Source organism: Thunnus thynnus, chromosome 8, assembly GCF_963924715.1.
Source record: "Thunnus thynnus chromosome 8, fThuThy2.1, whole genome shotgun sequence".
NCBI classification, from domain to species: domain Eukaryota; kingdom Metazoa; phylum Chordata; class Actinopteri; order Scombriformes; family Scombridae; genus Thunnus; species Thunnus thynnus.
The window spans coordinates 3,106,201-3,133,383 of NC_089524.1; the positions used below are offsets into that span (position 1 = coordinate 3,106,201).

General features: G+C 41.2%; 1 protein-coding gene and 1 long non-coding RNA gene across 2 annotated transcripts in view; both read right to left on the minus strand.

Moving 5' to 3' along the window:
* pik3r3b (phosphoinositide-3-kinase, regulatory subunit 3b (gamma)) overlaps positions 1-27,183 on the minus strand; it is a 270,146-nt gene that overhangs the window by 60,445 nt on the left and 182,518 nt on the right. The window lies entirely within an intron of this gene.
* Positions 18,750-21,954, minus strand: LOC137187321 (uncharacterized). The gene is made up of 2 exons (XR_010929188.1): positions 19,671-21,954; positions 18,750-19,631 (listed from the first exon to the last, which is right to left on the minus strand). It is a non-coding gene; the product is annotated as an uncharacterized lncRNA (long non-coding RNA).

Genomic DNA, 27,183 nt, shown 5'->3' on the forward strand with positions numbered 1-27,183 from the left:
CAACCACCACCTGAGAAACAAGACTAGGTCAAAGCCAGTATATGGCTGCCTGTGTGTGGTCGATGTGTGAAATTGTGGCCAGTGTGTCACAGGGATAGTCAGTGGAAGCGTCTATAATGTGAATTCCTGGATATTCAATGTTCATCAGCAATTTTTTGTAGTGTTCCCAGTAATATTTGTTGTTAAAGTGAAGTAGCATCACATGACATGGTTAAGCTCTGTTTGAGTCACAGCTTTTTTACTCTATGTTGGCTGTAAACGCCCTCTGAGGACAATTTATTTTGAAAGAGCAACAGCCAACGGGGAAACTCCGATCCTGGGCCGATAGACCGATGGCGTGACTTCATCACTCAGTGAGTCAGTGACGGACAGACATTCGGGGTTATATTTAACAGCTAAACCCAACCGGTCGAAGCAGATGGCGCCCACTTAGAGCCCGGTTCTGCTTGAGGTTTCTACTGGTTAAAGGGGAGTTTTTCCTCACTGCTGTCGCCAAGTGCTGCTCATACGGTCTATGAGGAAAGTCCCCTGAGATGACTTCTGGTGTGATTTGACGCTATATAAGTAAAATTGAATTGCAAAGCTATCGAGCATATTGTGGGTTCTTATCAGACGTCAATCTGCTGATAGGGAGGGATTTATTATTGCTCATTGTGCGCAGGTGTCAGTATGCATGATTGGGAGATTTCTCGTGTTTGTGGTTAGATGTTATGTGCAGATCTATGAGAACTCGTTCTAATCACGCTCAGTGACGCCTCAGGAGAAACAGAAACAGTCGATTCTGTGGAATTTCTGACGAAACACCAGCAGAAGGAAGTAATGAACACACGTCCTGATTGTGTTTCTGAGCAAAAATAAATACACAATCAAACATGCACCTTCTCTACAGCCACCGAGGACAGGAATGTAAACAGCCAGCGCCGACCGAGCCAAACACACACACACACACACACACACACACACACACTCCGTCATCAACTACTACACATACTCATGAAAACAAATTCTCTCCTTTGACAGCAGCTAAATTGTCAAGCTGAGTCATTACAATGCTGCACACACACACACACACACACACACACACACACACACACACACACACACACACACACACAGTTCTCAGTATTTCTTCAAAAGCTTTTAAACTGGATTCAGAAATCTTGTTGCGAGGCTCCAAACTGCTGCAGGGAGCTTTCCTTCCTCATCCTCATCCTCATATGATGATTATGATTCCATCAGGTTGAACTTTTTTCAAAGTAAATGATGTGTTTTGGGATTCACGCGTGCTTCACAGCGGCGCGGCAGGTTCCTTTATGAGCAAATATCTGATCTTTTCATGGTTGTCTAAAGCGGGAGAAACCGCACACGATCGGATTTTCTCCTCATCCGGACAGCCGTGAAGAGATCAGACATGAGCCGCAAAAATAAGAAGTCAAAACTCAAAACTCAGTGGCTGTGATTAGATTAGATTAGATTAGATTAGAGCTGGAGAATGAAGAGTGCAGTTCTCTCTTTTAAAGCTTAAATGTTTTATCAAAAAGGGAAAATTGATTTTTAGAGGCTGAAAAAGTGTCCCAGCACACACACACGTGTCAAAGAGACATTAAACTATAAAATATGAGTTTGAACTGCAGAGAATCAGTTGATTTTTTAATTTGAACTAATATGATAAAGAGTTTATTATTCCAGAGCAGAGAATCAGACTTTGAAGCTCATGTTGCTCCAGAACTCTTTATTTAGAAGAGGGTGTATTAACTCAGAAAACTCCTGTGTTGTTTCTCTCTGTGCTGCTGTCACACTGACGAGTGTAAAAAGTTGAACCATCATCAACTCTTGAACGCAGCGGTAAAGAGCTGTGTGAGAGCGGCCGCCGCTCTCTCTGCCACCCACCTCGTTGGCACGGCTGCCGTCGTGTTTACATCGACAACAATGGAGGCGGAAGCGGCGACCGCTCGTCGTCTGAAAGCACATTTAGACTGAAACATGATGGAAGACACAGCCTGAAGTTCACACCTTAAAAACCCTCCAGAAACTTCAAAAATCAGTCGCTTTGATCAGTAAAACAGACCGAATTCAAACCTGATCTTTACATGAGTAATAAAGTAATGTAAAGCAGTCAATAATTCAACTAGCAAAGTGAGGGAAGTGTTATTTTTGTAAACAAACTGTGCTGTTCATGGTTAGACTAATATTTTAAATCATCTCAATCAGCTTTATTGGCCAAATATGTTCAAACATACAAGGAATTTGACGGTTTTTAGCGGCTCGCCATGTAACCACACACAGTTCCAAGAAAATTACACGGACATACAACCGAAACAAGGACAACAACGCTGAAAAAAGTAAATATAAATATATAACTATTAACTACAAGCAAGTAGGTGAAATAATAGATACATATAGAAACAACAAATGGACGACAACAACTTCAGTAAACAGTAAGTAAGGATAAAAATAGTGCAAATAAATAAATAAATATATATAATAAATGTAAATACTGAATAGGTAATGCAATAAGTTACTTTACATAGATACAGTAAGTGGTTATGTATAATATATGCATGTGTACACGTAAGCCTGCTTAGATTTATATTTGATAGTGATACATGTATACATGTCATTGCAGGATGTGTATTTTAAACTAATCTAAATATTTATAATGTGTGGGTTCAGTGGATGTTTTAGTGTTGCAGGGTTACTGCAGCGATTGTTTGTGACGTGACATAAGTAATTAACTGTTCCTGTGTCTGGTTGTTTTAGCGTAAACTGTTATGTAGTGCCTACCATCAAATAATATCCTGCAACAAACAACAGGTTTACTTTTCAGTTATTTATATCCTGTTCTGATGTCGGATGTTAAACATGGTCCAAAGTTCCAAAACTTGAGGTGAATGTGTGTAGAAATGCTGCCTGCAAGTCAAAAGTCAGGGCTTCAACCTGCTCTGAACGCTTAGTTTGCATTATTTTTCCTACCTTGCCTGACGCTAGCTTGTTGCGCATGCCCATAAATGGCCGTCTGTTTTGTAGCCTTGGTTGCTAAGGTTGTTGCTAAGGTTTTTCCACGTGTTGTTTGCTTTGTCCACTCTCATATTTTGGATCGGATTCCGGTTCGCACATGCCCACGTATGTATTTGAGAAGTTGACACATAGTTCGTTTCATGGTGCCTCCGGAGCTGGCGGATGTCGGCCAATCAGAACAGAGTGGGCTCATCGGGAGGCGGGGCCTTAAAGAGACAGGAGCTAAAACGGCCTGTTTCAGACAGAGGCTGAACTGAGGGGCTGCATAAAGGGCCAGTAGAAGATAAATAAAGAGTTTTTAACTGTAAATCATGCAAAGATATTCTAGTAGAGCCCCAGAATATAAATATAGAGCTGGAAATGTGCAGAATATGTCCCCTTATAAGACATTTTTGCTCCGCTTGATTCACAATTTTTGAGCTCGTAATAAAAACAAAAAGTTTAGGTTACATTTCCGGTGAGATCAGACTTTATAACCTTGCATCCTCAAGCATTTCTCTCTCTCTCTATATATACATCACTATGCATCTGTCCCCAACTGTTTCTGTGTGTGTGTGTGTGTGTGTGTGTTCTCTGTCAGTTCGTCTCTTTGTCAGCATGTCAGCAGCCTCACTGTGGGAACATCAGCACAACATTAATGACAATGACGTGCCGGTGACATCTCTCACTCTGACACTGGCCAGATGCACAAACGCCTCCAACATCGATGAATGACAACCGTGTGTGTGTGTGTGTGTGTGTGTGTCTGTGTGAGCATCTCAGACACCCTACTGTGTGTCCGAGCAGGAGGAGGAAGAGAGAGAGAGGGATGACAAGAGTGGTCAGAGAGACAGAAAAGATAGAGAGGCGTGGAAGCAGAAAAATATGTCGATATGAAGAGAGGGAGGAGGTGGAAGAGGAGGAGGAGGAGGAGGAGGAGGAGGAGGGAGGGGGGGTCTTAACAAAAAAGAAAATGATGATATGGAGATTTGCCGTTGAAAAAGAGCAAAAAAAGGGGAGAGAAGAGAAAGACAGAGCGACATCTGCTCTGGCTCCCTTCAAACGGATGTGACACATGAGGCAGGCCGTCTGCCCGGCTGCCTGAATTTATTACACTAATAAGATTCTCCTCACACAGTCGATCCGGTCCTCGATGTATGTTGAACAAACACTGTCAGAGCTGCTCCACAAAAATCCACTCTGCACCCTTTCACTTTGGGCTCACATTATTCTAATAACTGTTTGTCTCACAGAGGTGTGAAGTGGGAGAAGTTACTGGTTCAAAAATGCAGAATAAAACACAACAAATCATGTAAAACTTATTTAAATATCTTATCTGGTCCCTAAAAAGTGTAATATTTATCTCCAGCTTGCTGTTTGCAGCACTTACAACAGAATTTCAACACTTTAAACAATTTCTAACACTGTTGTTCATCTTTTGTTTTGATGATTCCATCCGGGCCTTGAACTTCTGCAACTTTCTCTCCTTTATATCCGTCATAGGAGAGCATGAATTAGACTTTTACTCACTTTGTTTGAGTTGAGCAACCATTAGCTTAAGAGTAAATTCATACACAGTAACAAACCGGTTCCATCTACACCCTCGTTAGCCAAATTTCCATCCAAAATTGTGCAATTTCCCCCTAAAATCAGCAAAGGAAAATGCAAATTATTACATGTTTCCATCCACCACTGTCACCACTACACCGACTAATTCTCCAGTCGGTGCCATTAAGCCGCTGCAGATAGAAGAGGACGCAGCGCGATGACGTCATTAAAAGAGCGGCAGTAAAGTCAAAGCTCAAAACGATGGAAAAATCGTGTGGGACAACGTGATGGAAATATGAGACTTGTGTTTGTTTCATGTATTAATTTGAGGAAGGTTACAGCCTCTTCATCGCTCCAAACTCTTCAAATGCTTCCCGTACGTCATCATTTACTCACTGAGTCTGTTTTCTTTTTGTTCACACATGCACTTTTACACCTCAGAGAAGCATAAAAACTTGTTTTTGCATATATTTCAACTATTTTCGAATATCTGGTGGCATATTTAAAAACAGGTGGATGGAGATGATGTGTAAAAGTCATGTCATGTTCCAGAGCGAATACCTCAAATTTATTCCTTTTTAAAGCAGCAAGAGGAACTGAAGGTGACTCATAAAAACAGGTTGATGAGGAAAACAGATCATTCAGATAATATTAATATCTTAATAATTTAGCTTGAATGCCATTCCTGAGTGTCCGGCTGACTCCTCCCTCACACACACACACACACACTTGTATCTAGTGGCCGCTGCCTCTCCTTCCTCACTCTCGTCTCTGGTTTTTATCATCAGCGGCTAATTGATTGTCAACAGCATAAAAAAAAAAAAAAGCAACATGCAAATGAAGCCCAACAGCCTATTGTGGCGGTGTGGAGGGATAATTAATGACGAGGAAGATATTAGAGAACAATGGGAAGCCCTCTGAACGTAACACAACGGCAGGCGACAGAGGAGAGAGAGAACAAAAGCAATATTATAGAGAATGAGGTGAGGCGTCGGCAGGAGGGGGGGGGGGGGAGTGTTTGGCTATGAGGAGATGAATAAGGAAAAATGGTGAGGGCACCAGCATTAATAATTAAGAGTGTGACACACACACACAGTGGGTAAGCCATGACACAGATGAAGGATAATGCACCCCCTCAGCCCCCCCCCCCTCCCTATATTGCTAGAACTATATTGGGCTTATCGCCTGGACACAGGGCACCATTCACCACCACAATATCATCATTATTTACACCCAGATGGAGGGGACCTATTGTTAGCTGGACCCGTGTGTGTGTGTGTGTGTGTTGTAGATAGAGTTGGGGGGGGGGCGAGTGAGTGGTGGGAGGAGGGGGTTTGGAGGATGGATGGCATGAGGAGGACACAGATTTATGTCCACCCGTGTCTTGACCTTGTGCCCTTGCTGTCCATGGGAAGCCTCCGCTGCTCTCGTGTTGGGGGGGGGGAGGGCAGTGGCGTCTAGGGGCGAGCGCCACCACTAACAATGGCCCGGACAGTGAGCGAGAGAGGTCTGGGGATCACATATGGAGTCTTAAAATCGGGGGGTTGGGGGTGAGGTTTAAGGTTGGGGTGCAGGGCAGACAGACAGACCATGAGTCCATGTTCAAAGTAATTGAAGGATCAGTATTTGGCATTTTCAATTAGTGTTCTGACCTCAGTGTTTCAGTCTGGTCTGGTTCTCAGACCTAAGAACCTTCAGATCGTAAAATCCCGGTCCGAGGCAGGTGTGAGGCCACTAGTCAGCCCGCAAAGTCTAATAAATGTGACATCTGCTGTCGGGAAGTCAATTAAACCGAATGATTACTGACTCGCTGGTTTGTTGCTTTGGTTTTTAAAGTAGGATCAGTCATGTATTTGTGAGCGATCTGGTGCTTCTCTGATACTTTTATTGTATTATTGTTTGTAAATTGTGTTTTGTGCAGTTCTACATGTATTTTATTGTTGAGTTTAGTGTGTGAAATCTGATAAATTGCCTCAAGTGGTGGTGACCTGAGTCAGCTGAAGACTGCAAGTTTGAAAATGAACAAAAAATGTGAAGTGTGTGGAGTTAGAAAGAAGTGAGGTTAGCTCCTCATCTCTGCTGGAGGCTAACAGCTCCAGGCTACTGATTCCTAAGCTGAGTGTCATGAAGATAAATCTAAAGGGACGTAAAATACTTTTTCTGACTTTTCTTCTTGTGAAGTCTGAGATTTCTAGTATAACACACCCGGATCTCTAACTAAACTGTTGGCGATCAAGATGCATTGTGGGTAATGTAGGCTCCATGCTTTGATGAGGAAGAGGAATGTGCGGAATTTTCCTTCTCTAAAACAAGGGGATGTTGTATTGTTGTACAGATTGTAAATTTGTACATATCGGGCTATACAGATAAAACTGACTAGATTTAGAATAAAACAGACAATTCCTGTGTTTCAAATCGCATACTTCTGTATTTACATTTAACATTTTGAGTGCATAAGTGTGTTCACACTGAGAAGTATGGAAAAATGCAGTGCACTGCGAGTACCTGGATGGTGCACTCAAAACAGTCAAAAAGTTGGAACTATGGACACTTCTCGCCCTCAATGGTCGCCATCTTGGCTACGTAGCGGAAGGGGAGGGACCACTTTTCAAACTGGAAATGGCGGCCGAGTACGTTGTAACTACTGTGAACATCGTCACATTATACAAATGTAAGTTATACATGTGTTTTTTTTAGCACTTAGCACCACTATACTGTTGTCGGATATAAGCCATCAGTATGTTTTTTGGGTTAATTTAGCAGTCTGTAATGATTTGGTAGCGCGAATGCTAACGCGAATGCTAACACGAATGCTAAAGCTAGCTAATGCTAATTTGTGATCATCATTTCCTGTAAGTGCACAACAGCCGTGTATGATTTGAGACAACACTACCCTGTCATAATTTGCGCACTACGCCAGTAATATATAGTGTACACAGTGTACTACATGAAAGTGTACTAACAGAAGTATGTGATTTGAGACACAGCTAATATCTCTGCTTCTGCTGCATCAGTTTGATCCTCTTTCTTTTCTGTCCATCTTGATATCCATGAACAATGTTTAAGGTGCAATGCTAAATCAGTTGACTGCTCTTTAAAGTAAGGAGCTGGAGTCAGGACATGGTTAGCCTAGCTTAGCTTCATGGTGCCTCCGGAGCTAGCTTAGCTAAGACTGGAAGCAGCAGGAAACAGCTAGCCTGGCTCTGTCCAAACTTCAAAAATACACCTACTGCCACCTCTAAATCACATTCTATCTTGTTGGTTACAACTTTTTGGTTACAAACAGTATTTTACTAACTGTGAGCAGTTCAACTCTGATTGTTTAATTGTAATTTCATGAGAAAAAAGTCAGAACAAAATAAACATCCAGTGGTAAGGTAGACGGCAAAAAAAAATTCATCCACCACACACAGGAACTCCACAGAAATCAGAACTTTAACACTCTTCCCATGAGCGTGTCTGTCAGCTCTCTCCTGTCTCTATTAGTCCTTATTAGTGAATTTTGGCAAATGAGAACAAATTTGCAAGAGACATTTTTGATGAGTAGGCACGGGCCGGCGGGGTTGTAAAGATTTCCAGGCCTCGGGCGGTCTGCGGGGAGATGTAAGAGGAGCGGTGTGGAATATTCATCATCTACTGGACGGAGAAGGAAGAGATCTCAGCCTTCATCTGTCACGAAAAATAACTTTTTAGAGCCTCTTTCTCATTGTCAATGTTTTTTTTAATCATTAAGTTTTGTTTAAAATTGTGTGTGCTGTCTTTTTTAAATCGATTTCAGTTGTTTTCTCACCATGTAAAGCACTTTGAGCTGTACTTCTTGCATGAAAGATGTGACATAATTATATTATTATTATCTTTCAATTTGTCCAATACATCTGAGTATAAAAGCATTGCTCAAGGGTCACTGATCAAATCAAATGAAAATATCTTCAGTGCGACTGAAGAGGCAGAGGAGACGCTTTTGAATGAAACTACAATGTCTGCTTCTACATGATAGAAGTCGCTGCATTAAAATCTCAGCCTAAAGCTATGTTCTTATGCTCTGAGTGGCTGAATACTTTGGGGACTGTGATTTATGGATTAAAAAAGGCCCCTGGAGGAGTGTGGCAATCAGACGTGGGACGCCTTTATCTGCCTGAGCACAAATCAAGTCCACATGTGTAAAATAAATGTGGGAAAGAGAGCGAGGGGTTATCAGACAGATCTGAGATGAGATGAGGACTCTGGGAAAATCTAATGGTGACCTGCATCCTCATGTCCTCTCACATATACATACACGCTGAAACCAACACGCTGTAGGAAAACTCTCATTAATTAGTTTCTTCATCTTTGTCCTCTTTCAACTGATAAACTGCAAAATTGTGCATCACAGCGAACATCTGGTCAGCAGTAGGACTGAGTTTCTGATGGTTAAACCTTCGTTCACATTGTGTTGTGTCAAATCAAACACAGCCGGAAATGACGATTGCAAATTAGCATTAGCTAGCGTTAGCATTCGCGTTATCATTCTCGCTACCAAATCATTACAGACTGCTAAATTAACCCAAAAAACATACTGATGGCTTATATCCTACAACAGTATAGTGGTGCTTAGTGCTAAAAAACACATGTATAACTTACATTTGTGTAATGTGGCGATGTTCACCGTAGTTACAACGTATGTACTCAAAATGTTAAGCGTGAGTACAGAAGTATGTGATTTGAGACACAGCATAATACTCAAAAATACTATATATTTGTTTGTGTCTGCTGTCAAATATACCTGAAGAAATATAACAGTAATCCCTGTTGTGCTGCAGTGCGACACTGATCAGATTACTACTTTATGGTTATAAAATCATCTGATAAATGAACATATATATGTGTTTAATGGGGACATATTCTGCTTTTTGTGATTTTCTGTCATTTATATCTTGTTATGATGTCAGATGTTAAACATTGTTTGCAAAGTTACCTCTACTTCCTCTACTACATGCCTACAAACAGTCATCCGTTCCATACTTTTGGTTGCTAAGGTGGTTGCTAAGGTTTTTCCATGTGTTGTTTGCTTTGTCCACTCATATTTCGGATCTGATTTTGTTTAATAGATGTATTTGAGAAGTTGACGTTTTGAGTTTGTTTATGTGGTCTCTCTCGGAACTGGAGGAAGCTTCCTGAAGCTGACCAATCAGAACAGAGTGGGCTCATCAAGAGGCGGGCCTTAAAGAAACAGCCTGTTTCAGACAGAGGCTGAACTGAGGGGCTGCATTAAAGGACCAGTATAAGATAAATAAGGAGTTTTTTTGAACTGTAAACATGCAAAGATATTCCAGTAGAGCCCCAGGATATAAATATAGACCACCTCTCAACTCAACCCCATCCAACACCAGTGAGCCAAACCTTATCACCCAACATCAGTGTTTGAACTCACTAATGCTCTTGAGGCTGAATGGGAGTGAATCCCAGCAGCCAGGTTCCAACATCTGCTGGAAAGACCAGAAAACCAGAAGAGTGGAGGCAGTTAGAGCAGCAGATTCATTTATATGCATGTGATGTTCGGGTGTCCACACACACATTTTCAGCTATGTAGTGTTTCTTTAACTCACAAATTCTTCTACTCTCAAACACCAATCCAGTAATCTGGCCAAACTGGGTTTACCTTGTTCACTTGTAATCGGTCAGTTTGAGTTTAAATGAGCCAAGTCTAAAAATGCAATAAAAGGACTTTCCCACTCTTATTTGGGAGTCTGACCAGCTGGAAGAATGTTTTTGTGATGCACCTGTGATGCACAATTGGCTACACTGATAGACAAGCCCATTCTGACTATAACAGCCTTTGTAATTTCCCCCCATGCCTCTCTCCCTCTCTCTCTCTCTCTCCCTTACTCTGAGACACAATGGAGACACAAGGTCAATAATGTAAATCTGAACACTTGACTCTGCACGCGAACAAACACATTCAGAGCACTCTGTGGGCTGCAGATGCTTGTGTTGAGCGTCGCAATTCGATTACACAGATTAGACTTACACAATCCTCCCCTCAATAACAAAAGCAATTTTGTTTACGGAGAGAGCAGAGGGGAAATGGAAAGAAAAGGAGGAATGTGGAGGAAAATGCTCTGCAGAGGAGAGCCTGCAGGGATCTGGAGGAGCGAGGTGATTCTGGCCCCTTTCTGATTCTCAGTCTGGCCTTGTTCATATTTATCCATGAATGAAATGATGGTGGGATAGAAGGAGAGAGATGCAATAAAGAGCGAACAAGGAGGAAGAAAAATAGGAAAAGCAGAAGCCAAGACAATAACTTAGAGTCCAGAGGTATGAGGTTCAATTTGTGTCAAAAATATACTGACAGCTTTGTACGCTCTTGCTTGGTTTTTAGGTCAGAACATGTGTGTTTGCTCGGTCATTGTTGTCTCATTGTGTCTTTCGGTGTATCCAGGTGAATGATAGTAAAATATTTTGGGAAAGACAACATCAGTAACAACAACAACACAGTGAAATTGAAAAACTGGCAAGTTAAAGTCGATCATAGATGGCATCGACAATATCCAGACAAGGACAAAGACTAACAAAGACATCAATGACAATGACGACAGCGATAACAAGAAGATGCTAAAGGAAATCAAAACTGGTGTAAGATGAGACCATTTGGAGGACTTGGTCAGAACCGGCTGCAGCATTCTGGACCACCTGTAAGTGATCCGGAGAAGTCTGACTAACGCAGGTGAAGAGGAAATTGCAAGAAAGGATGAAATAAACACATGAATAATCAAATAAACATGACAGGTTTCTGAAACCAGAACATGTTAACATGCAAACACAAAACAGCAATACTCAAAAAACAGAATCACAAGTGTGACACTGATAACTAAACTTAGCATAAAAAGTAAGGAAATTTGTGTTTGGTAGATTATTTCTTAGTTGTAACAATGCTTCTTGGCAATGAATCTTATACCGTTGGAAAGCCTGTTTATTTCCCTTTTAAATGGTGCCAAATTTGTAAGGAACATGCATTTGTGGGATGAGCAGCAGAGCTGAGTATGTGGGTTGCGGCCATGAAAAATTTGCCAAATCTTCTCTGCCAACGCCAAACAGCTTATTTTGGTTCTTCCACACGCTACTGAGGTTCCTGTTTGTTGAATGAATAAATAGTTAAATTGCCAATATGTCTTGTTTCTTCAAACTTCAATCATCCAATGCATTAAACACCAAACAAGAGTCAATGGCAGAATAAGCTGTTTGGCATTGGCAGAGAAGATTTGGCAAATTTTTCACAGGCGCAACCCACATACTCAGCTCTGCATGTTCCTTACAAATGTGGCACCATTTAAAGGGGAAATAAACAAGCTTTCAAACAGTATAAGATTTATTGCCAAGAAGCATTGTTACAACTAAGAAATAATCTACCAGACACAAATTTCCTTACTTTTTATGTTTGCTATGTTTATTTAAAGTTCAACTGAAGTTAAACTCTTTCTTTGTCTGCTGCAGCACAGTATGCTCTGTAAATCACAGGGAGAAATTTATATTTCAAACTTTTTTGATTTTCATAATGCTGCTTAAACCTAAGACCACTACTTTGTGTTATGTGGTGAGTATAACAGGTGGAATACTGGATTAAGAAGGAGACAGACACAACAAGGTGTTGATGACAAATCAGCAGCTGTTCTTTAGCCTAAACAGAAGAAACAGAAAGTATAAAACAGAGCTATTTTTGGCACAAATGTAACCTCATACAGATACAACACAGATCCCCCCCCCCCCCCCCCCCCCCTTCTCCTCTCTTTCCTCGTTCTGTCGCTCTTCTCTTTCCCACTAAGTGAGCCTCATGCTGTGCTCTGGTGTCATTGCGTGCTGTGACATTCGTACCAGTCGGGCACGGTCGCCTAAAAACTTTCAAGGACAAACTGATGTTTTGGGCGGGGGGGTGGGGGGGGGCGGGGGGGGGGAGTGGAGGGGGGTTGAAGCAGCAGCAGCGGAGGAGGTGGAGGCTGTGAGTGTGTTCTTGGAAATGATCCTTCCGTTAGTTACAGTCATTCACATGTCTCCGATTACAAAGTATTCTGCAGTGTCATCCTCTAAAGTATTCCTCAGCATCGAATAACAAACTGCTGCTTCATATTTTACTGCACCTGCAACTATTTAGAGACATTAGCCGGTTTTGTTACTCAATCACAGTTCACGCTTTAGTTTCAAAACATCAACAGTAAGCAGGGAGGAAATGTGGAGATTATGGAAGTATTTCTTACTTCTGTAAATTCCCATTTTGGTTTCTGAGAAATCAGGTTTTTTCCATCAGTCTGGTAATGCTCTAAATAGTGTGATACTCATGAGCCTAAGTGATGAAACCAGTACGGAGTCCAGATCACTGCTGCAGAACATTTTTTATCAGAGAACCTGATATTTTCTCACTCAGATGTGCATCTTTTGTACTTATGATTCAAACAGGAGCTTTTTAAATCCATCCATCAAGTCTTGAAGAGCAACATAACATTGTCAATGAGACGTTTATATACCACAATAACAATTTATGAGAAACGTTATTCTGCCTGCATCACATTTTATTGGATGTATCTAGAAAGTCTCAACATTTTTGATACTGAGCGTAACTTTAAACGTTGATTAATGTTTTTATGGTTCAAGTTTAGCCAATCAAAGCACTTGGTAACAGTTGAGGAAAGGTTGAGGTCTTGATTAAATCTTTAAAAGAGTACGATATCAGTTTGAGGCTGTTAGATTGTGCGATGAATGTGTGGTGAATCATAGCGCTACGATGTAAATAGTAAAAAGTAAATGAAAGCAGAGACACGTCATCAGCTCGTCGTCCATCTGCAGCTCTGATCTCTGATGTTTATTTGTTTGTTGTCCTGTCGTGGTCGCAGCAGGAGGAGGAAGGCATCGTATCAACATGGATTTTGCTCTGAATCCCACAAACTTTGTTTTGCTTTCACCTCCATTGTTCCAAACTTTATTCAAAAACGTCTCTTACAAACTGTTGCACCTCTCAGTGTCGTATTCTGATTGCTTTGTTAATAGATGCAGGTCGTAGCTGCAGTCATACTATGAGACTTTGATCTTAAATTTCTGACACTCTGCAGACTGTATTTGGTCACCGAAGCTCCAAATCAGTCCTCAGTAAATTAAATCTGAGAGTTTGGATTGACAACCAAAGATTTCAGTAAGTTTCTCTGATGATTGTAAACTTTTAGGGCCCTTAAAGCAGGAGACTGGACATGTTCACTTTTTCAGTCTTTCTCTTATTTTAACAAAAGTGATTTGGTAGCTTACACTTAACCCACAAGAACCCGGACCCAATGATATTTCCCTAACTTGTTTTATATCAATTTGTTCAAGAAATGTGGTCAGAACAGGTTAAATGTAATACAGGACGTCTTATTAAAGCATCAGAATTGTTAAATGGGTTGAAACTTACCTTTAGTAACAAAAAAAACAAGCTTTTTAAAATTAGCTAGTTCTGTCACATTTGCTGACCAGGCACACCGCCATTTTGGAAGTGATGTCATGGGTACACAGATTCACACATTGTCACATGACTGCACCAGGATGTTCAGTAGATGTCACTTTAGGGACTTCATGAGTTAAAATCAAGGATAAAAGCTGTAGAAGGAATTTTCCAGAACATTGAAAGGGTTGTTGACACCTGTGTCATCATGGGTTCTTATGAGTTAAACACAGTAGTGTCAAAGTCCTGTACTGCCTTCAGTTTGGTACAACGATGCACTAATTCCACGTCTGGAAATATGTTACCAGTGAACAAAATCCAGGCAGCACTATTTCCTTCAAAATGCATTTGGCACAAGAAATTAGTAGTATAGATTCGTCATTTCTAGGAGACGGAGTTGGAGAAAATGAATGAAATATTAATTTCTAGAATCCTGGAAGACTGAAAAAACTCTCTATTGTGATTTTCTAGAAAAAGAAATAAATACATGAACATGTCTTGTAGAGAGACTCGGCTCATTATGTAAAGAAGTGTGAACTTTTGGATCAGGCTAATATCCTCTAAACTGATAATTATTTACACTAAAACGGAGCTTTTGACCCTTTCAGTTTGTATCGAGCAGCTTTACAGCAGACAATAGAAAAAGCCAGAAGCTCCCCCACCTGTCTGTCCCTCCCTCCATCCATCCTTTTTCTTCCTCTAATAGGATTTCCATCCATTAGATCTTTTATCATGACCTCCATGCATGTTAAGGAGGGAGAGATGAGCTGAGGTGTATTGATGCAGGGAGGTGATAGGGAATCAATAGGCCTATAAAATGGACAATCAGGCAGTGAGGCGGCTGAGCTATAAGCCCGACTGCCTGCTGGAGGTTCCTGAGGGGGAATATTAGCTGCGTCTGTGTGTCTGTCTCACTCAAGTGTCTCTAATTAAAATGTACAGCCTGTCTCCTTCTCTTTATGTCTGTCCTCTGATTAAAATGTAAACGTGTCGGTGTGATAGTGGCTCTATGAGCTGAGGTCATTTCACAGCGAGCTGCAGGTTGTTCAGAGATTCAATGCGGAGGCTCATTTTGAAAATAAAAGAGGGATCGTTTGTGATAAGAAATGTTAAATACTTGTCTTTTCTTCAGCCTCTCAACAGTCATCATGACGACATAAATGGACACATTCTGTTCTTATTTATTGATATTTTTTCTCTCTCTATTATTTATTTGTTCTCTGTGCAATGATTTTGTGTTTTTAAGATTTAATCCCATTTTAATCAATTTTATTCTACATTTTTATAAATTTTCCCCTTGATCTTCATAACTATGTCTGAGTTTTTATTTGATTATAATTCGTAGTCTCTGTAAAGCACTTTGATCAACTCTTATTGTTTTTTAATGTGCTCTATAAATAAATTCACTTGATTTGACTCATAAATTCAATCAACTTTGAAAAAAAAGGAAATTAAAATTTTAAAGATTAAAAAAATATGTTTATCACCTCTTTACACAGTAAGGTACAGATACACAAATGTCTCAGCTCCCATGTGACCTTTGACCTCTCAGACAGTATGTGTGTGTTGTGCATACAGTGTGCATGTACACACACACACACACACACAGAGATTATGTACATGTGCTGACTCAGATACTTCCTATTTAAAGATGCACAGCTCCTTCTGTTTATTTACTCTCACATCGATTCTTAACTGGACGCAATGTGAACGAGCGAGTGAACATCAGATTGTTTCACAAAGATGACAAAGATGTCTTAACCTGCTCCGTGCATCAGCGACGAGACAAGTTTTGTGCACCTAACTCTGTTTTCATTGGTCCAAATCAACACCGATGTCCTTTATGTTTCCGTTTCCCCTCCAGGCAGCAGTTGACATGGACGACGAGAGAGCGAGAGTGAAGATGAGTCCACTTTTTAATCCCAAAAGTTTAAAAAATAAACTCTGAGCTCTCTTCCTGCCGGTAAACGGCTCCAGATCGGAGCAGAATCCGGTGTGATGCGCTCCATCCGCTAGAGTTCGCTCGCTTTCTCGCTGTTTGTTACGTCGGAAGAGGTGTCACACTTGTGCAAGAGAAACACGCACACACACACACACAGGAAGGACAGCGCTGTGTAAAATGTCTTCCTCCTGCAGGAAGGCAGGGAGGCTGCAACGACAAATCCCAAACGGTGTGTTTAGACAGAAAGAAAAGCGAATTTTCACCTCAAGTCATTTGCATGAATTTGACCGAAAAAGTCAATGTACCAGCTACACAAATGTTAGCATTAAGCTGGTTAGCAAAAGAGCAGTGACCGTGACTGTGGGAGTTATAGTGTGTGTTTGAGTTCAGCTCCAGTCTCTCCTTTTCACCCTCATCTCTGTGTGTTTATGAGTCAGATTCATTCATTAAGCCTCAGGATAAGAACCAATTTTCACTCATGTTGAAACAATTGTGTCTTGTGTGGTCGCGTCAGTTCACACCTCCTGGGTGAATTCCCATTTAATCACGTCTTTTCATCGACTTTGTATATAATCGCGCTGCCTTGAGTTGCGTGTTAGCTGTGGGCTTTTCTTTCCTGACAATATTTTTTTACATTTTGGAGAATCTGCACCATTAAAAGTCTTGTTGTGTTACCAGCAGGTCTTTTTGTTTGCACTGTATAAAAGCCCTTCATACGGTGCTTCTGATATATGATTTCTGTGTAAAGTTATGGACTTCTATTGACACTGAACATACTGGTGTCACTGGGAAGACAAAGGTGAGTGGAAGTTCTGAATGTGAACTCCAGTTCACGCTCTGGGTAATGTAAACAGGAAGTATAATGTTAGCCATCGTTACTTTCTGACAATACCGCACCATGAAAAGTCATGCTGCATTAGCTACGATCAGTTCCTCTTTGCACTGTAATGACAAGATATGTAATGACACCATGAAAACTAGAAGAATGCAGATGTCCACCAGATCTTATACAGATGTATGCAAACGTTTTAATAAAACGTTTTTGTGGCGTACATCTCAGTTTTCTTTCAGATGCATATAATAGTACACACACATTATGTACTGCCCTGTTCCTTAAAGCAGCTACACAGCTACGCTACCTTTCACATAGATATTCTTTGAAGAATGAGGAGAGGGAGGATTCAGGGACTTGATGCACTAGTCGATGACTCAAAACAATTCCACAGTAACGTAGGGTGCTATTGTGCTCGCACAGTGTGCAAATCAGTGTGAAAATCATTAGTAACCCACTGATATTAATGATCATGTGAGATTTTAGCAGCAGTGCTCATAATTCTGCAGCAGCACAATGAATACAGGGGAAACACTGAACTAAATAAGGAAAGAATAAACAGAATGTTAAATCCAAACTTCTCAATTTCAACATTGTTATTGATTTAAAACATTTTGTTGTGACACACCACAAAAAAAACCCCACTTCTCTCTCTCCTCTCAAATAAAGAAGAGTTGAATCTCACTCAGTTGTCCCTCTGACCTCCCTCACAGTCAGGATGGCGACAAAGACAATAAAAACAGGGATTTATTCATCTCGTATCGTGCTTAACTTTAGTGGATCATGATGAGAAGCGGTGTAATATTCAAATTGTGTCGATCAGATCAGATGAAAGGTTTAAACATCATATTAATGTCCTTTTATTTATTTGCACTTTCTTTTTATTTGCATCCTTTGTAACTTTGTTAAGAAAAGTGTGTATCGATAAAGTTTATTATATGTCTTTTAAAGATGTTGGTAACAGTAATAAGAAACAACTTCATCCTCATGGCCTTGTACATATCTGTCTCTGAGCTAGCCTACTGACCATCTGCACTCACCCACTTGAGAAAACGTCTTAGCACACACACACACACACACACACACACACACACACACACACGTCAACACAATCAGCTGGTTGGTGACTCACAAGGACGGCATCAGCGGTTGTGATGTAAATGGAACATTGATATTTGGATGGACGATCACACTGCTGCTGTTTTTTTTTTTTTTCCTGCAATCTGCAGCTCATCAACACACACAGACATGAACATCATCATCATCATTACGTAGAGGCCTTGACCGTCTAGTTGGGGCCTGTGGTCCACCATGACCGAGATAAGGGTCCATCAATCTATCGACCCCCAGCCCGGGTCCACCTCTCTCTCTCTCTCTCTCTACATACATGAGATTCATTTCCTCCACACCAGATGGCTCCCCTGTGGCTCACACTCCGCTAGTTAGCACTGCGGCTAATCCGTTAGCCTGAGCCCTCACGGTGTCATTACCTTCTCGGAGAGGTTACAGTTCAACCTCATAACCGCCAGCGAACTCACTCGCTCATTTCTACATCTCTTTTCTTTCATTTCGTCGCCTCGTCTGTCTCTGAGCTAGCCTTCAGTTAGCACAGTGTTCTGTTTTATCTCTCATCACTGAAATCCTTGTTGTCTTTATTGTATTTTATTTTTGTTTTACTTCTCTATGTTGAAGCTGAAACTGCAGCTATATTTTATGGTATTGCATATTTTGAAAGGCGCTACAGAAATAAAGTTCCCTTACTTTTCTTCTTGTCTCCTTACCTCTAATATTGTTTCCTTCATCTTCACCCTGAGAGTCTGTGATGACCCCTGCTGTTAGATAAATTATTGGATGGTAATTAGTGGCTCCTGGTGACACCTGGGCCTGGTGTTACCAGCCTATAAGAGCGAGGAGGTCCCGCCATCAACGCCTCCCTCGCTTTTCCTTTCAGCTGGTTTGTTTTCTCACTCCCCTTCTTCTTCTTCTTCTTTTGTCTTGCAGGCACACTGCCGGTCATGCGAGGACGGCTTTTGTTTTTTACGTTTTATTATGCATCTCATCCCTCGTGCACGCCTCACGCCGCTGATTTCACTGATATCCAGACTCTTCGCTCTGTTAATCCTCAGTTGAACCCTTTAATTCGTTTGCTTTGATTACATAAATTTACTTTTGTTAAAAGCTTTAACACGGCGTGTCTCCCGTATTCGTCACGGCTCGAGAGCCAAGGTTGTGACAGATCTCACAGGCAGGAGTCCCAAACACACAGGTAATAATGTCAATGTAACAGCAGGGTCGAGGTTGAGGAAATTAAAATAAAGTTCAAGTAGCAACAGAACAGAATTGCAGACTTGGACCACTCGTCTTAAGAGGAAATCAGATTTGATTTGCTTTCCCAGCCGGTGAAACTAGCGGCCAGAGCAGACAGAGAAAAGATTTGTTTTCAACCTGGATTTGAACATTTTAACAGAGCCGGCCTCCTGGATGTGCAGAGGGAAATTTACTCCAAAGAAAGGCAGCTCAATGGGCACCAGAAGGTTGTTTTTTTTTTGTTAAATAGAGGAACAGTTAAATAAATACCATTAAGAGAAAGGCAGTTTAAGGTTTTGTAAGTCAGGAGGAGGATTTGTGTTGGTAACCAATGCAAAGATTTCAGGACGGGTCTGATAACATCAAACTCTGGCAGCTCTGCGTTTTGGGCCAAATGTGGACCTTTTGTTACTGCGATGGGTCGGCCAGAGAAAAGTACATTACAGTTGTCGATTCTGGAAGGATTTTAGTGTATGAATTGGATAAAATGGGAAATATTTTGGCTGAGTTACCGAAGTAAAAAGGCAGTTCTTGTGATATATTTGATATGTGATTGTCGTCTCCTTCCTTCCTTCCCTTTCCTTTCCTTTCTTTCCTTTCACTTCCTTTCCTTTCCTTCCTTCCCTCCCTTTCCTTTCCTTTCTCCTCTCTCCTTTACTTCAATTTCTTTCCTTTCCTGTTGTTCAATCTCATACTCTTTGTTTCTTTTGCTTCCTTCCCTCCCTTTCCTTTCCTCTCCTCTCCTTTCCTTTCCTTTCCTTTCCTTTCCTTTCCTCTCTGTCCTTTCCTTTCCTTTCCTCTCCTTTCTGTCCTTTCCTCTCCTTTCTGTCCTTTCCTTTCCTTTCCTCTCCTCTCCTTTCTGTCCTTTCCTTTCCTTTCCTTTCCTTTCCTTTCCTTTCCTTTCCTCTCTGTCCTTTCCTTTCCTTTCCTTTCCTCTCTGTCCTTTCCTTTCCTTTCCTTTCCTTTCCTTTCCTTTCCTTTCCTTTCCTCTCCTCTCCTTTCTGTCCTTTCCCTCTCTTTTGTCTCATACTCTTCTGTCTTTTCACTTTCTCGTCTCTCCTTCCCCTCCTCTCTCTCTCTCATTTCTCATTATTTTGTCTCATGCACTTTATTTTATTTTTCTTCCCTTCCTTTCCATTCTTCCGTTTCCTTATTTCCCACCTTCTTTCCTCTTTTTATTTAATCTTTCCTTCCTCTCCTCTTGTCCTCTTTCCCATTATTTTATATCCTTTCCTTCCCTTTTCCTCTCTTCTCTTTAATTTCCTCCCCTGATTTGTTGGCTGAAGCCCGGCTAGCGGCATCATTACCTCTGCAGGGGTTAAAGTTCAACATCTTTATCACACTCTTCTGTAGATGTTGTATATGCATTTGTCTTGACCCTGCTATCAGTTTCCCTTCCCTCTTTTCATTTTTTTTTTTTATACCTCCCCCTCTTCCTTCCTTCCTTCTTCCCTTCCCTCCGCAGCTAATTTGCTGTCCCTGTATCGCAGCATCATTACCTCCGCTCAGGGTCAATGCTGAACGGTCATTAACTGCAGCCTCTTCATCCAGATCACTCATCTCCACCACGATGCTATCTGTCTCCGGATGACAGTGACGAGCCTTCCCTTGTCTCTCTATTTTCATGACGTCTCCTTTTCTCTTTTTCTCTTCCCCCTCCGTTTTCTCGCTCTCTCTCTCTTTGTAGGTTAACTCCTCATTGACCGAGGGGGCCGAGTGTGTTGAGTCAGACAGCGGAGCTTAGATTAGACAAAAGCCAGACGGCATTATGCGGACAGCTGAACTAAGTCCTATTAGAGAGAGTCATTACCCTGTCTGTCTTGTCCTGCATGCACACATACAGAGCAAATTATCTGTAAAAAAAAAAAAAAAAGAAAAGAAAAACTAAATGAGTTGAAACTAAACTCTCTGAAATCTGATCAGCTTCAGCTGATGGTTACATTTAAAAGGAGAAATTAGGAAGAAAAAGCAAGGAAGGAAGGAAGGAAGGAAGGAAGGTTTAGAGGAAAGGCTGGATGCATGAGATCACATGAGAATCCGTCTTGTCAGTTATGCGCTTGTGTGGTTCGGACCAATCAGCATCACGAATCCAGCTGCTGCCTCGCAAGGTAAGACGGTGATAGACAGATGGTTCATCCAATCACCTGCCAAGTATTTTTTTTGAAAGTGTCTGCACTTTTCCAAACAGTTTCAAAGTACGACCTCTCAGATGGTTTTGTGTGACAAACCATCTGGCGAATCGGGTTGAAGGAAAAGTGGAAGGAAACAAGAAAGTAAGAGAAGGAGAAAGGAAGGGGAAAGATATATGCATACCTGCAACCTTTATCTTTACTGAAATCTTCCATATCGACACACATTCTGTCTTCAACTCATCACTAACGTCTATATAAATGTCTGATAAACCTACAAACTGTTACACAAACCAAGTTTCTGCATCATTTATCATCATCTCAGTGCTCCTTGCATTGGGAGGCAAATTCGGATGAACGTATGAGACTGTCCTCCCGAGAAAAACAAACAACAGGTCGTAATGTCAGTTGCACAAAAACAACATATAGTTACGTTTGAGTGACAGATGCCATCTAGTGTCAGTGATGCAGTTCAGATGACAAATAAAAGCTGACAACTGTCCTCATTCAGAGGAGGAGGAGCAGTGGATGGAGGCATAAACCAGTGGAGCAAGTGTTGCATTTCCAACCGTGACCATAACTATGATCGTCCCCTAACCTTAACCCCCTGGTTATTATTGTAGCCATGACGATGAAGAGGAAGTACTAATTTTAACCCACACCGCATGTTTCTCCATTGCCGACCTTTGAATCCGTCCACTCCACTGAATCGACTGGTGTCATGACATGAAACAACGGTTTCTTGGTTGAAAAAGGAACTAACGCCGTTGTCAAACTGTTGTCAAGTTGTGCGCCAGAACCAAGGAGGAGTAAAACTAGTCAGTGCTGCTCAAATATGAATCAATATTCTGTTACTGCATTGTGTATTTCTTGTCTCAAATATTTTCAGAAACATATTTTAGTGTACTGCTTGCTGTAATATGAGTTTGTGACCCAGCCGCCATGTTGAAAACAGAAAACCAATCACCACCCAACTCGCAGTACGTCACCACCAGCTGGAGCGTTTAGTGGTGACTGAATCGAAAAACCCCCCCACACCCCTCCCCCTACGGAAACCATTAGAGTGGAGGCAATGTCAGACCTAAGATGGAAATGGTGTCATGGTTCTGTCCCAGTCTGGTTCTATGTACCTCCAGGCTTTTCTTGCCTGTTTAAAACTGGGCTGAGTGGGAGGAAGCTAAGATAAGAGAAGCTGCAGATTATATTTAAAGATCACTTGATCGACTGTTGCTTGCTACATTGACTCTCATGCAGCCTTAATATGCAAGTCGCTCCGCTTGACAGACTGATTTATTCATGTTTTTGTCAACAGCGACGTTTATTTTGCTGTTTGTGCTGGTTGTGACTTGTGCACTTTAGTCTTGGCTTGTGCATGGTTGTATTGTGTTTTCTGGGTTTTTTGGTTTTCTGTTTGCTCTGTGTTACTGTGCTCTACACCTGCCCTGCATCGAGCCTCGTTAGCCCTCCTCTACTTCCTGTGACTTCCCAGCCTGCCAGTTCCTTTCTTGTCCTCCTGTTCCACCTGCACCTAAGTCCTGGTTTTCAGTTGTTGGATCCTTTGTTCTTTATTCTGTATTCTGCCAGCTTTGTTTTTGCTTGCACAAGTCCAAAATAAAGAAGTTGTTCTTCAGCCCTGCTCTGCTCCACATCTCTAACCTTAACGAAGTGATCATTTTAACCCAAACCACGATCCTTACCAAAACCTAATCGAGTGGTTTTTGTGCCTAAACCTAACCAGACTTTAACCACAGCGTTGTCACATCATAAAACATTATTATTCCTCCTGGTGTCACATGGTCAAATGACGTATCTGGTCATGTAATTTGGAAGACTGTCCAATATCTGTATTTCTGTAACATCTGTCTCATGGTGGTTTGTCCACAAATGCAAAAAAATCAGTGAATGTGCAGTTTTTTTTTTTTTTTTTTTTTTATAAATGACAGTGGGGATGGTGTAGAGAAAATTAAGTCATATGTGTGACAGATTCTGCACAAGAGTTCAGAAATGTAAACAGTGTGTACAGCTCTTCTTGAAGACTTCAGTATTTGATGTAATTGTGGTCTAAAAGAAGGAGAAATAGCACTGTATGAGGAGCAGTGTACATATAACATGCTGCACACACACACACACACACACACACACTCAGACCTACAACCAGCTGGTTATGACGAGATGAAGGAGATGGGAAAACGGATCGATGACTTGTGATGAAAAACCATCAATAAACTTTAATCCTGTAAAAGCGGAGCCTCGTCTGCTCGCCCGCCCGCCTCTAAACACCCGTCACTCACACGTTGAGCCTTTATGCTTCGCAGCAATGACTGCATTGTTCTCAGACTGAGCCTTCATCACAGTAATGTACTGCAAAACTGGTCTGTCTGGTTCTGCAGTGTTTTTTTCACAGTTTTTTGGAGGTCTTGCCACTGTTACGCCGTCACCCTTTGAGCCCGCCAAAAATGTTTCGTTGCTCATTGCGGTTTGGCAAGACTCGCGGGGTATTTACTTCAGTTAGAAACACTGCCGCTTATTTTACAGGTGAGTGAATCAGTCTTTATCCATTTAGAGTTGCAAACTAAATGTGTTGCTGATTGTCACTGACATCTTGTGAATCACTACCCTTTAGTTCACTGATTATTCTGGTTTACAGTGGTTCCAGTTTTCTCTTCTTCTTATACTGAAGCTGAGCTTGTAGGATTCAGACTTCTGCTTCATTATTTTGGATTGGATCTAGTTACTTTCTTGGATGCTCCTTTCAGGAATAACATATTGGCCTGAATATAAGACAATATTTTAATGTTAATATTAAGAAGAAAGATATTTTTCCAGAAATTTCAGATCTGCAGTATCAGCTGCTTGTGTGTTCTCTCCATTCAAATCATGAATGTGAGCTTGCAGCATCAAACAGTACATGAACTTTTACACTTTTATCTACACAAAACCAATTCCAAGTGTTCCAAGTGTTGTTGCATTTGAAAATATTTAATGTGACAAAAGTGTGAGCAGCCAATTCAGGTTTGGCTGCAAGCTACTGCAACTGAATTTTAATTTCTTATAGATCAGTCTTCCCAAAAATGATGAAAAATATTACTGGGGTTTTTGCGTATTTTGGGATTTGTGGGGATATTCTGGACCAATGTGTTGTAGGTACACTGTGGAGTTTTACAGTTATGTAAGCTACACTGAACAGAGGAATATCTTTGGAAAGAACGGTGTTCACCCCTCAAGATTTCCACAGACTTGGAGAATCTTTGCCAAGGTGAGCTGTGCTGAAAGCTTGTATTGGAACAACGCCTTTCTAACACACTATGTTGGTTATTATTTCAAGTATGTGCATGTAAGTGCAAAGTAAAATGTGTAAACAGTATGGTAAGAAATAGAGCAAATAGAAAAATATATATAAATGAATACAAAAACCTCGTCCTGACTCAGTAGTTGTTGCCGTGCGTTCCCTTCATATCACAGAAAGCTTTCAGCGCTGGCTGCAGTTCAGCTGGGGACACTGAGTGGCTGCTTGACTTGACCCCAAGTGTGAACATTTAATCAGCTTAGCATGGCATCCCTGCAGCCCCCGCTGCATCTAAAACCACACAGCAACGCTAAGCCATACCCACTGACCCACACTGATCTCTGCCTCTCACTCTCCCTCAGTTTACACTCATACACAAGATGCTCTCACAGCATACTGTATATACTGTATCCATACACAACGAAACATGGACACGCACTCAAACAGCTGACACAGCTGAAAGCCTGCAGAGCTTATAGGGGCAGAAAACACGCCAGACATGCTGAATCCTATTTAACCGATGCTTTTAGTAATGTAAAGTGCATGAGAGTGCACGTAAAAGCAGGGGAGCGTGTAGCGCTGCAGGAGCTTAGGCAACGTTACGAAACTGAGCTTAGGTTAAAGTGCATTAGAGCGAAGAGATTCAGAGAGAACATAAGTCCACAAAGAGAGAGGCAGGTTTATTAATTCAAGTAATTGTATATGTGTGTGTGTGTGTGTGTGTGTGTGTGGTAATGCATTAAACCTTTAGGAAGCATCTGTGTGTACAAGAGAGGAGGAGGAGGGAGGGTGTGGTAAACGTCCAACAGTCTAAATTTCCAGTGGAAAATTCCCACTCTGAGTCTCTTTTCCCCAGAGAGGGAACTGTGTGTAGTGAACGCCTCGAATGCATTTAGCAAACACACAAGTGGGACAGTATACATTTCCAACAGGGTGTATAGTATAGACAGCTGGATTGAGCTTGAAGATTTTCTACCTTCTGTCATGGTTGCATGAAATCTCCTGATTGACCGTCTCCTTTTATGATTTAATTTCACTTCTTCTTTGGTCAGACACTGAAGGTCTGTGATTAAGTTTGTTGGACTGTGAATACACTGAGACTTGTTCGTTCCATCACTGACAAAGACTGATATGTTGTATTTAATAAATCTTGTAGAAAGTTGTCAATTAACCAAAACAAACAGTCAGTGTTTGGGTCTAACACACTGACACATGACTGACTTAAGACAGGAAAGTAGGCCAGTGGTGCAAAGCTTTTCTGTCAGCAGTTTTTCCCCCCCCCCCAGAGATTAAAAAACAGCTTTATTCTTTGATATACTTTAAACAGCATTCGTGAGCCAGGAGGTTGTGAAACATACTAAAGGCAATGAATGACTTATACAAGACTTTTATAACCGAGTAATTACATAACACACAAATGGGAAACCGTTCTGAATGTGACTGGTGCATTTTAACCTCCTGAGAAAAGAAATATGTGACATAATGCACAGCTAGATGTTCTGATACAGAGAAATAATGCACAAGTTCAACTTTGAGGTCAATTATTGTACTGTTGTTGTTGCATTAATGCTTCTTTTACCCAGTTTTCAATCCCTTTTATTTACAGGCTTTTAGCAGGGTCACTACATGTCTTAGCCAGGCATGTATTGTAATACTCTCTGTATTGCTATTTTCCTAATAGTATGTGAAGAGTATGCATGCGTGTGGTACTCCACATGTTTTAAAACAGTTTTTGTGGAAATATGTAGTTTTAACACAATTAAAAATTGGTTTTAAATGACTTTTTGTGTCTGTATGTCCTCAGGTTTTTAAAACTGGGAAGATATCTGAATATGAATGGACAGAGAAGAGTGTCAATGCTCCAGGTATCTAAAGGGACCTATTATGCTCATTTCCATCTCTATATTTTTATTCTAGGACTCCACTAGAGTAGCTTTGCATGATTCACTGTTCATTAAAACCCTTTATGCAGCCTCTGTCTCTAACAAGCAGTCTGAGCTCCTGTCTCTTTAATCCGTATCAGAGTCGTGTTAAGTTACCGCCGATGCAAACCCAACATTTCCTGCTTTACTACTTCTTATTAAAAGCTTTTAAATTACTAAATAATGGGAAACTTTTATTGCAGGAAATGAAACGTATTCCTCACCGCATTAGCTGGAGACACAACAATATATGGAGATATTGGGAGCTATTTGTTCAGCAGATCAGTTAGAAATAACTCAGGGAGGAACAGTACAATAGTACAACTGCCACAGTGATGATGAGGTTTGATGAAAAGCTGCAGATGACCAGCACACCTCCAACGGGTAAACCTCTTATTTCACTTTGCCCTGCTGTGTAATGGACTCATGGCTCAGCCTGACTGCCTCCAAAACAATGGAAAAATGCCATTATGTTAGCAGCGTGGAGCTGTGAAGTGTCGGACGGCTCGGGCTGAAAGTAGAAAAAACTGTTGGAAACCGAGCGTTCAGAGCAGTTTAAAGCCAGTATGAAGTAGTCCAGACACCTTCCTTCATAAGGTGTCTGGACTACTGTGAGCCTGGAGGACAGCGTGCAGGAGCTCAAACATCCAGAAATTTATTGGAGTAGAACTTTCCTGCAGTTGAAAGGAGCCAGTTCACCGTGGTTACTGCATGTGATCATAAAGCCTCCCAGTTGAACGTATTCTGGATGAGACTCTGGAGTAGACACACTGGAGGG